Genomic DNA, 12,121 nt, shown 5'->3' with positions numbered 1-12,121 from the left:
GTCCAGTACTAGCAAAGCAAACATCCAGAATCAATCAACCAAAGTACCCTTATAGCCCTATTTACATGACAAACTTACAAACTAGATCAATGGCATTGTGCTGGCTAGTTTTATGTCAACTTGACACAAGCTAGGGTTATCTGAAAGGAGGGAACTTTAATTGAGAAAATGCCTCCATAAGATCTGGCTATAAGGTATTTTAATTAGTGATTGATGGGGGATTGATACCATAACGGGTGGTACCATCCCTGGGCTAGTGGTCCTGGGTCGTAGGCAGACTTTTCTGTCCCACCAGCTGCTCCCCAAATAACTACACAGAGACTTAATATTAATTATAAATGCTTGGCCAATAGCTTGGGCTCATTTTTAGCTAGCTCTTATAACTTAACCCATCTCTATGTTGTGTGATATTTTGTTTGTGTTTCTGACAAATAAAACTTGCCTGGAGATAAGAGGGTGGAGTTAGCCACTAGTTAACCATAGAGGCCAGGCAGTGGTGGCACACACCTTTAATCCCAGTGCTTGGGAGGCTAAGGCCTTTAATCTTAGCACTGGGGAGGTAGAGACAAGAATATAAGGCAGGTGGAGACAGAATCTCAGCCTCTTTTTGGTCAAGGATTCAGAAAAGTAAGAAGTCACTAGTGGCTGCTCCTTTGCTTCTCTGATCTTTCAGGTTATTACCCTGATATTTGACTCCTGATTTTTATTGATAAGACTAATTAATTAGGATCATGCTTCATCCCTATTAATCTATGTGCTGCTCAGAGGCTCGTTTACCTCATATACGTACATACCATCTTGCTCGTGTCTCCTCCAATACTGCCCTTCTCCCCAGAATTCTCTCTGCCCCGAAAATCCTGCCTAGCCATTAGCCAATCAGCTTTTTATTAACAATGAGAGCAACACATCTTCATAGTGTACAGAAGGATTATTCTACAGCACTGGGTTCTGTAAGAAAGCAGACTGAGTGAGTCAGTAAGCAGCACCTCCTCTCCATGGCCTCTGCATTAGTCCTGCCTCTGGGTTCCTATCCTCTTGAGTTCCTGCCCTCACTGTTTTTGAAGATGAACTGTTATATGGGACTGTGAGTGAAATAAACTTTCCTCCCCAAGTTGCTTTTGGTCATGGTATTTCATCATCACAATAACAACCTTAACTAAGACAGCATCTAACAAAAACACTATTTCAACAAAGTCTTAAGAATACTACTTTAGAAGTAGTCACCCTAAAAAGGCTTAGCAATGAGCAACAAAAAAATACAGATGTTCTTATCTTGACTATGCTAGTTACTAGCTCCATAATGCTGGCTGGGTTATGAATATCTACTCAGTGCCAGGCTTATCTGAAAAGTTCCTGGATCACAGAGCTTACTTTCTAGTGGGAGGCAAACACTACACAAGGAAGTAATTCAATAATTTTAGACAGGGGAAAACACTGTGAAGAAAATAAAGGTAGGCTGGAGAAACTGGTGATAGAGGATACCAATATTGTTTAAGGGTTAAGCAAAACAATATGTAAAAGCTCTTGGGCATAAGAAAAAGATATCTGTGTTCTTAATTAAGCCAATGCTCACATCTAACAGAACAGTTGGAGTCACACAAGCATTTTTCTAAATCACACTTTTGTGGGTAGTAAAGGCTGACACATAGGAATGGTAACTTTCTTTTTGAGACAGTATGCTGTTCAAGCCAAGCTGACCTTGAATTTGTGATTCTCCTGAAGCTAAAGAAGCTGTTAATAATCACTACATCTTTTAAAAATCTTACATGTGGGTATACCTCTGCCACAACATTCATGTGTAGGTAAGAGGATAACCTCAAATGTCAGTCCTAACCTTCCACCTTGTTAGAACAGGGTTTCCTGTTGTTGCCATTCCACAAGCCATTTAACTGGTCTTTAAGCTTCTGGATGTCCTCCTGTCTTTGCGTCCCCATTTCACAAAAGGAGCACTGGAATTATAGACATACACTGCTGTGCGTGGCTTTTCATGGGTTCTTAGGGTCTGAACCCAATTTCTCACTCTTGTACAGTGTGGTGGTTTGAAAGAAAATGCCCCCCAAAGGGAGTGGTACCATTAGGAGGTGTGGCTTTGCTGAGGTAGATGTGATCTTGTTGGAGGAATTGTGTTACTGTGGGGGCAGGTTTTGAGGTCTCTTTTTGCTCAAGCTTCCTTCAGTGTGACACTGAGTCCACTTCCTGTTGCCTTCTGATCCTGTAGCCAGCACCACGTCTGCCTGCATGCCACCATGCTCCCCACCATAATGGGCTGAACCTCTGAAACTATAAATGAGCTACCCCACTTATATGCTTTCCTTTATAAGAGTTGCTGTGGCCATGGTATCTCATCAGCAATAGAAACCCTAAGACATACAGCAAGCAGTTTACCCACTCAGCCAATTCAAGCCCCAAAGTAACATAATTTAACATAAGAAAAAACCTGCACATTCATAGGACTCCTAACATTAAGACCAAAAAGTTATTCAACTAATCCTTTAAAGAAATATTAAGTAGCCGATATTGATTTTTTTTTTTTGTCACACAGAAAATATCTAAATAATTTAAGTATGAAGGAATAACACTGCCCATGGGGTGGTGGTACACTCTTTTAATACCAGCACTCAGGAGACAGAGGCAGGTGGGTGGATCTCTTTGAATTCAATGGCAGCCTGATCTACAAAGCAAGTTCCAAGACTGCCAGGGCTTACACAGAGAAACCCTGTCTCGAAACCCAACCACCACCACCACCACCCGCCAAAAAAAAGAATAACACTGGAATCAAGTTATGTCCAATTCAAATATCATCTGAACATAAAACTAAGACACAAAAACAGTAATATATTGGCTACATATCTAAGCTTTAATTTATATCTATCTCTAATTGTGTTTTTGTTATACATATAATTACTCCAATGATAGTTCTAAAAGAAAAAAATACCTACACCTCACATTTTAACCCTAGAGTTTAAAAAAAAAGCTGTCCTACTCTCATTAATAAAGGCCCCAAATACTGTCTTCCAACTTATTTGTATCAAACTTATACCAATAGAAACATACACATTTCCAAGAAACATTCTTCAAATCAGAACATAAAAGAAGCTACACTTCAAAATAAGAAACCAGAGCCATTTTTTAGGAGTAAACACCAACCTAAAATACCAAGGTTACACAAAACAATGCTCTGATTTATTAACAACCAATGTTCTGATATACAGGATATCTGATATGTTGCAGCCCCACAGGTTGAGAACTACTGTTCTAGAGTATTAAAAACTTGTTTGGCTCAGCTGTTAAAGTGCCTGTCATCAAGTATGATGATATGTGTGGTAGTTTGAATGTAACTGGCCCCTTAATCCTGAAGGGAATGGCACTATTAGGAGGTGTGGCCTAGTTGAAGTAGGTGTGGCCTGTTGCAGGAAGTGTGTCATTGTGGGGGTAGGCTTTAAGTTCTCCTTTGCTCAAGCTTCACTCAGTGTGACACTTAGGCCATCTTCCAGTTGCCTTCTGATCAAGATGTAGCCAGCACCATGTCTGCTTGAATTAAATGCTGCCATGCTCCCGCCATGATGATAATGGATGAACCTCTGAAATTGTAAGCCGCCGCCTCAATTAAATACTTTCCTTTATAAGAGTTGTTGTGGTGATGGTGTCTCTTCACAACAATAGAAACCCTAACTAACACTCTGGAATCAGCATGGTGGAAGGAGACAATCACCTCTCACAAGTTGTCCTCTGGACTCCATATGCTCACCATAACATGCAAGTACACTCACACAATCAATCAATAAATGTTGAAAAGAATTTAAGAGCTTAAAAATTCTGAATGTTTTTCTTATTTATAAAGCTATGAGTATATGAAAAATAAAAGGCCCCTAATTCTAATAACATAGCAGAGTTAGCTTTAAAAGACAGCAGATGTGGATAATACTCTGCTACTTTTTTTGGCAACCATCTTTACAACTAAAAGTTTGAACAATTAATCCACAGACAAAATATGATGAATAAGAGTTTAATGGAAAAATTATTTACAGAAGTAACTGTGGTAGGCAGAATTCCAAAAAGTTCCCCCAACATTCTTATTTTCTAATTATGTAGGCACTGTCCTAAAGATGGAATTAAGTTTACTTATTGACTTCTTAAAAAGGGAGATAAGCAGTGGTGGTACATGCCTTTAATCCCAGCACTTGGGAGGCAGAGGCAGGTGATTTTCTCACAGAGAAACTCTGTCTTGAAAAACTAAAAAAAGAGGGAGGTAAGTCTCAGATGGTAAGGGTAGACTCAATATGATCATGTCAGTCAGGCAGAGGGGAAAGAGTTTCATCCTTAGAATCATTAAACCAGCTACTAATGGCTAAGGTATAATAGCTAGGGTACAAGGACAAAAGAGACGCCTTCAGAAGCTAAAACTAATCTCAAGCTGACAGCCTGAAGAAATGACGACATTGGCTCCTCTACCACAAGTAGCGAGTCTCAGCCAACAATGTGAATGAGCTTGGAAATGAATTCTTCCTTCAGTCTTCAGTCCTGAACACTCTGTTAATACCTTAGCTGTGAGATAATATGTTATGTTTGCTTTCTACTGCTGTGACAAAACAACATGACCAAAAGCAACTTAAGGAGGAAAAGATTTATCTGGTTTATAGGTTGCAGTCCATCAGAGGAAACTAAGCAGGAATTTGGAGGTAGAAACTAAAACTAAAATGGTGCTTACTGGCTTGCTCAGCCTGCTTTCATATACTACTCAGAACCACCTGCCCAGGAGCAGCACTGACTGAGTTTCCCACATCAACCATTAATCAAGAAAATGCCCCACAGACTTACCTACATGAGATTTTGATGGAAGCATATTCTGAATTGAATTTCCATCTTCCCAATGACTCTAGCTTGTGTCAAGTTGACCAAAAAAACTAACCAAGATATTTGTAGTTTATAGTAATAGGCAGAGCAACAGGAGAACACCAACACTATTACATAACTTCCTACAGAGCCAAGTAACATTCACCTTAACTCTTGGCCAGAATGTGTCCACAAGATGAGGGTTAGGGTACCTCACCCTGGGACACTACAGATATGCTAAGCATTATTAAAGCACAATCTCTTACACTCAGTGTTGATGGTAAGTTCTTTAAGTTCTTATTCTAAGCACACCTTCCTGTAAATAAGCAAAGATGTTGGAGTAATGAGGTAATCTGACTTTCTAATTGCTGGCTCTGGAACTCTCACTTGCTACTCTTGAATGTCTTGAGCAAAAGGAAGCGGGAGGAAGGGGTGGGGAGAGGAGGGGAGGAAAGAAAGAAAAAAAAAAAATCCTGCCATGCCAGTTAAGCAGCCATCAGAAAAACACTGACCATTGTGAATACACCATGGACATTTTAGGGAAGCTACAGAAGGCCTACAACTGCTTGCTCTACCAAGAGTACAGCGCCAGCCAAGTTGGTTTCAAGCAACTTGCATGAGACTTTTCCTGTATTACTTTCATCCAGAGTAGAAGGCAGCACTTCTTTAGTAACTAGCAGAGGGCTGCTGTTGTGATCCATGCAAAGTGGCCAGTTCAGAATAGATGTGAACAGAGACCATGTATACAAAGGTCTGTGGTTGATGCAAATGCCCATTCTCTGGCTCTACAGGTAGGTTTTTGAGTTCCCTCGGTGAGGTGAATAAGAAACACCCCATGCTGCTGCGCTCGCCCCCTACTGTTGCCAACATTAGGCCCCCCAAAATTGTCTCCAAGTGGCATTTTCTTATCATTAGTAATATAGCAATGATTATTCAATATATAATCTCAGAGAGCAAATGATAGACTAACGCAGAGTTTTAGCCCAAGAGCCCTTGGGCCTTTTCTTGTTCTTAACTCTCAGAGAGATGCTGCTAGACCCTAAGTTGCAGATACTGCCCTATCACTATTCTGATAATGCAATTAAAGTGTTCTCTCTTATTTCTTCCATATTTATAAACAAAATACATTTTTAGGGTTTGGAACACAAAATCTACCTGGTTTAAATCAAGTAAGGCAGGGCCCAGTATGATTGTAAATGCCTTTAATCCCAGCACTCAGAAGGCAGAGGCAGGAGGATCTCTATGAGTTTGAGGCCAGCCTGAACTGCATAGTGAGTGCCAGACCAGCCAGGGCTACACACGATAAGATCCTGCCTCAAAAAATATAATTCTAGTACTGAAAACTTACACAAATTTGTATGGAAGAAAGCCTGGTTACAACAAAAACTGGAGAATGAACAGTAATTTACTCTATGTGAGAGGATTCAGTGCCATGATTTCTTTCATTGATGTTGGACTTTAATCAGGTGAAATTTATCAATAAAGTTTGCTTAATTAAAAATGCTATTCTAGGCTTGGATTGAAAACATGAACAATGATATCAGCTGACATTTCTATGGTTGGTAACTATGACTTAGAATCCTACTACTCACAGAAGCACAGTGTCATTTGCTCTTGCTGTCCTCTTTCTCTCTGTTCATTCCCCACCACTCATTAACTGGCCTTAACCCTGATCTGAAATATAGCTGCCTTACATACTAAATTCTGTCCTGTGAATTTTTAGGTTCCCTAGACTTCATTTCAAAAGCTGATGAGATTTTTTAAAAATAAGTACTTATAGTCAAAAATAACTGAGTAAATATTCTATGATGCAATTGTTGCTGGTGTGTATGGTTTTACTGCTATGTTTGCTTTTAAATCTTCACCAGTGGCCACTCTGTAGACAAAGGTACTGGCTTTAATCCACTGGATGTTTTCATTGACTTAGTGACAGAGTAAACATTTTAAACATTCTTTTATCCTAGCCAAGAAAATATTACTAGTAATGTAACAATGGCCATTTAATATATATTCTCAGAAATCAAATTGTGGATAAAGGTAAACTTCTAGGACATCTAGGACAAAGCTAACAGTGAGCTTCAGGTCTGAGACAATCTACTCCCCCTTCTTTTCTTTTCCCTTTCCTTCCTCTATATACCTTCCTCCCTTTTAGTGCCCTAATTTCTGACAGGTCAAATTTTAAACCTGATTTAAGAAGAGAGCATAGTATGTTCTCTGATGAGAAATTTAATTTTAATGAAGTATCATGGAGGCCACATTCTGCCAGGAAATTTTCAAAATTAACCCATCAACAGGTCATATCGCACTCTCAACTAACAAATACACAGACTAGACTTCATGGAAACTAAGATAAAGGATCTATCAGGTCTGTGGCTCACATGTATCCCAAGATAGCTACAAGTGTGACCCAACACAAAGACTGTAACTTACACTGGGATTGATTGATTGTGGCAATAATTAAAAAAAAAAAAAAAAAAAAAACTTAGCTAGGCGGTGGGAGCACATGCCTTTAATCCCAGCACTCAGGAAGCAAAAGCAGGCAGATCTCTGTGAGTTCGAGGCCAGCATGGTCTACAGAGTGAGGTCCCTGTCTTGAAGGGGGGTAGGGGATAAGAGGTGGCAATTATGTCACAAAATTGAACACTAGTGCTTCCTAGTGGCAGGATAAAATGGTGTAGCCAATGTCAGTCTTTCAAAATCTAAAATTAGAACTGTTATACAACCTAGCAATCCCAAGCACCCACCCCTTTTATTTTTTTGGAGACAAGAGTCGCACTAAGGAGCCCTGACTTTCTGGAACTTGCTATGTAGACCAAGCTTGCCTCTAACTCATAAAGATATGTCTGCCTCTGCCTCACCAGTGTTGGGATTAAAGGCATGGCCAAAATGCCTGGCAGAATTCTACTTTTGTGTATGTATTAAAAATAACTGAGAGAAGTATCTAGACGAGATTATTTGCTATACCCACATTTAAAACAGCATAAATCACAATAGCCAAAAAATACAGAAGCAATCTAAATATCCATCTTTGGATAAACAAAATGTGGTACACTGCAGACATGCACTGCATAACATTTTTTATTTATTTGCTACTGTTATTTCGAGACAGTCTCAATATGATTAAATAACTGAGGCTGACCTTGCACTACCAATACTTCTGCTTCCTCCTCTGAAGTACTGGGATTATAAGCACGTGTCATATGGGTATACTGCATAACATTCTGGTCAACTATGAACTCTATGTACATAGTAGATACCCTACAGGCTAAGAGTGTAATAAGGTTATACCATTTGGTCTGGTAGATGCACATTCTGATATTCACAGAAAAATGAAACTTGGATGAGGATGCATTTCATAGAACATGTTCCCATTGATGAGCAATATAAGACTATCCATTAATGGTATGTTAGTCAGCCTTACAAAGAAAATTCTGACACATGCTATGAGAAGGTTGAATATAACACAAATTTCTAAATGGTCTTAATAAAAAATCCATAGCCTGATATTGGGGCAAAAGCTGATAGATCAAAGAAGCAGAACAAACCACAGCCACCACCTCTTACCTCACCAACTCCTCAGCCTGAAAGAGCTCCAGCTAAAAGGGCTTCAGCTGAAAAAGCCTCTAGCTGAAAAAGCCTCTAGCTGAAAGGGATGCTTCTGCCAAAAAGCCTTTAGTTCCTGTCTCCTCACTCCTTATATAACTTTCTCTGCCCAGCCATCACTTCCTGGGATTAAAGGTGTATGTGCTTCCCAGTACTGGGATTAAATAAAGATGCATGCCACCACTGTCTGCCTCTGTTTTCTCTCCTAGATTGAGTCAATCTCATGTAGTCCAGGGTTGCTGTGGGATGTTCTGTATGCTGTGAATGTGTTGCTCTGATTGGTTGATAAATAAAAAGCTGACTGGCCAGTAGCCAGGCAGGAAGTATAGGCAGGAGAAACAGACAAGGAGAATTCTGGGAACAGGAAGGCTGAGTCAGGAGATGCCAGCCTGCTGTCCAGGGAGCAGCATGTAATGACATAGAGGTAAAGCCATGGAACACATGGCAACATATAGATTAACAGAAATGGGCTGAGTTTAAGTGTAAGAGCTAGATAGTACTAAGCCTGAGCTAATGGCTGAGCAGTTTTAATTAATATAAGCTTCTGAGTGATTTTATAAGCAGCTGCGGGGTCCTTGGTGCTGGGTGAGCACAGGAAAACCTTCAGCTACACAGGGTAGCTTTGAACTCACAGAGATCCAGACAGATCTCTACCTCCCAATTGCTAGGATTAAGGGTGTATGCCACCACTGCCTGGCCTCTATGTTTAATCTAGTGGCTTTTTCTTCTGTTCTCTGATCTTCAGGAAAATCTTATTAGGGTACACAATATATCACCACATTTCCCCTTTTTCATCTAAAATAATAAAAGGTTATAACTAGTATAAGAAAAACTATATACAATAAGTACAATAAGTATATACAATATATAGTCAAGAATTACATTAACAATGTCCAGTCCATAAACATTTGACAAATTCAGAGAAAATACTCCATTATCTATCCTATTTTGGTAAATCCAAAATGTTCTACCTAATTCACTTTCTATTCTAACTTGCATTACCAACCGAATACTATCTTTTGATGTCTTTCAAACCTGTACACTTTACACCTCTTTAATGAGTTTCTTTTATGAATTGGTTAACAAGGAAAACTATAACTATCTAGTCTTAACTCCCTCAGAGACCCAAGAAGGAAATATTACCTAAGTAAGCAGGAAGTGCAAGCAAGAGACTTCCAAAAAATGTGAGAAATGACAGAAACAGCTGGCTGCCTGGACAGTCACCCAAGGTTCCTCTGCAATGTTGGGGCATCCATCTTCGGCCTCCAGGCCTAGCATATCTGACAGATTCTCTGTGAAGCAGGATTTTCTAAAGGGCCTTCCTACCTTGCCTTGGCAAGGTTCCACAGTCCTTTCTTTTGTGTCCTGCTTGCCCATTTGGACAGCATACTGTCACCAGTTGAGGCAAGGGCACTTTCTTGCCCAGTGGCTAACTTCTTCCACAAAGTAAACTCCATATGGAGTTTCCTTGATGTCCATCACTTTTTAGGAATTTGTATTACAGTTGAACTTTGAAGCATTATAGGAAGGAAATAAACCAGTTACAGAAAGAAAAATACTGAGTCCACTTAAATGAGGCACTGGAATGACTATTCAAATCCATAGGAATAGGAGAATAGTGGTTGCCAGGTGTGGGAAGGAATGGAGGAAGAGTCATTTAATGAACACAGAGTTGTAGTTTTGCAAGATGAAAAGAATTCTTGACATAAACTGTAGCAATGGCATACAGCAATGTAAAAGTACTTAATATCATGAAACTGAATGCATATAGTTAAGAGGGTACATTTTTAAAGTATATTACCACAATTAAAAACTATTTGCATAGAAACATGACTGTTGTCATAAAACTGTTAACAACAAACTTCCTCTGAAACCTTAAAAGAATTAAATTAAGGTCTTAAAATGTTTAACATATCTCTGGTTGGAAAAACAGACGTAATAATTGACTAGATTTAATTAGGAAAAAGAACTTAAGACATAAAGAAGGGTCCTCTGGGCCCAACCTCCCTTTGGATTCCAGCAGTATCATCTCAGTCTCTCTTTGGGTGCTTCTCCTTACTGCACAGGTTCACCAGGGGCCCAATACAATGCCCAAATCAACTGATATCTCTAGGAAGCTAATTCATTTCAATTCCATCTTCTTCAAAACTCCTGGATCCTATCTATTCCTTATCTACCTTAAAATCCACTAATAGACTCCCACAAACAGATCAACTCCCCAAGCCCACTGTGGTAGTCAGTGTACTGGTGCATCCAATAATCCTAGCACTTTTGAGAAAGAAACAGAAAGATGAGGAAGGAGTTCAAGTCATCTTTGAGTTCAAGACCAACCTGGGCTCAAGAGGTTCTTTCTCAAGCAGGACTCTCTATTATGAACTTCTTCTATACAACTAATGCCTCCTCTGTGCTGTGGATATCGCTCTGTATAAATAAACACTGGCCAATAGCCAGACAGGAAGTATAGGCGGGACTAACAGAGAAGAGAATTGAGGGAACAGGAAGGCAGAGGGACACACTGCCTACAGCTGCCGCCAGGACAAGGAAGATGTAAGGTACTAATAAGCCACGTGGCAAAGTATACATTAATAGAAATGGGCTAAATATAAGAGTAAGAGCTTGATTATGATAGACCTGAGCCAATGGCCACGCAGTTTAAATAATGTAAGAGTCTGTGTGTTTATTTTATAAGTGGGCTCCAGGACTGGGGAGACTTGGTGGGAGCTGGAGAGAAATTCTCCAGCTACACCTCTGGACACAAACCTTTATCATCTGTGCCTAATTTCATTAAGAAAACTTCAGCTGAGCCACACCCTTCCCTTCATGCAAAGCTGTGTAAATATGCTGAGTGTTCACTGTACTAGACACACTATTCTTATGTTCACTGCAGTGAGCTTAGATGGCATTTGCTCTCTGGGCTTCATCACATTTCTCCTAATTGCATAGCTATGTAAATGAGAGTGTTTAAGAACAGCAAATTCCTGAGGAAATAGTATTTCTTTCTTTTTCCCCTAAAGGTATAAATACTTTTTAAAGACTTTTAAATTTAGACTTTTGCTTTATAATTATTATTCAAATATATACATACATGTGTATGTGCACACTTGTATGATAGAGATAGAGATAAGGAAGGAAGGGAGGGAGGGAGGGAGGGAGGGAGGGAGGGAAGAAGGAAGGAAGGAAGGGAGGGTGTTTGTGGAGTCCAGAAGGCAGCTTTGAATCCCTTGGAACTAGAGATAAAGGCAGTTGTGAACCACCCTATGGAGGTGATGGGAAATGAACTCAGGTCCTCTGGAATAACAGCAAGTGCTTTTAGCCAATGAATCATCTCTCCAGCTCAGGAAAGAGAATTTTTTTCGGGAGCAAACTACCACCTGATTCAGTATCTAACAAACATATTCAGCATGTGATCTACATGTGGCTGAGAATAGCTATGAATGCGACCTGATACACAATCATAAACTTACCTAGCACATTTTTTGTTTAAAAACAATTTTGGATGGGGGTGTGTGTGCTTTTTTTCCTGTAACTTGACAGCATGGTTCTTAAGTGTGTACACTATAGATGATAAAGTCATTTTACAATGTCAAAAAGCTAGAAACACCTAAAAGGATTCTTTGCCTTATGTTTTATTTTGGCTGACATTTAAAAAGAAAAAGGGTGGTGCAGGGTGGCTTTAATATTATCC

General features: G+C 39.6%; 1 protein-coding gene across 2 annotated transcripts in view; it reads right to left on the bottom strand.

The window, feature by feature from the left end:
- Positions 1–12,121, bottom strand: part of Sacm1l (SAC1 like phosphatidylinositide phosphatase) — a 70,671-nt gene that overhangs the window by 54,954 nt on the left and 3,596 nt on the right. The window lies entirely within an intron of this gene.

This window comes from Peromyscus maniculatus, chromosome 7, assembly GCF_049852395.1.
Source record: "Peromyscus maniculatus bairdii isolate BWxNUB_F1_BW_parent chromosome 7, HU_Pman_BW_mat_3.1, whole genome shotgun sequence".
NCBI classification, from domain to species: domain Eukaryota; kingdom Metazoa; phylum Chordata; class Mammalia; order Rodentia; family Cricetidae; genus Peromyscus; species Peromyscus maniculatus.
Note: the sequence above shows the minus strand (reverse complement) of the source record. Positions and strands in the feature narration are given on the sequence as shown.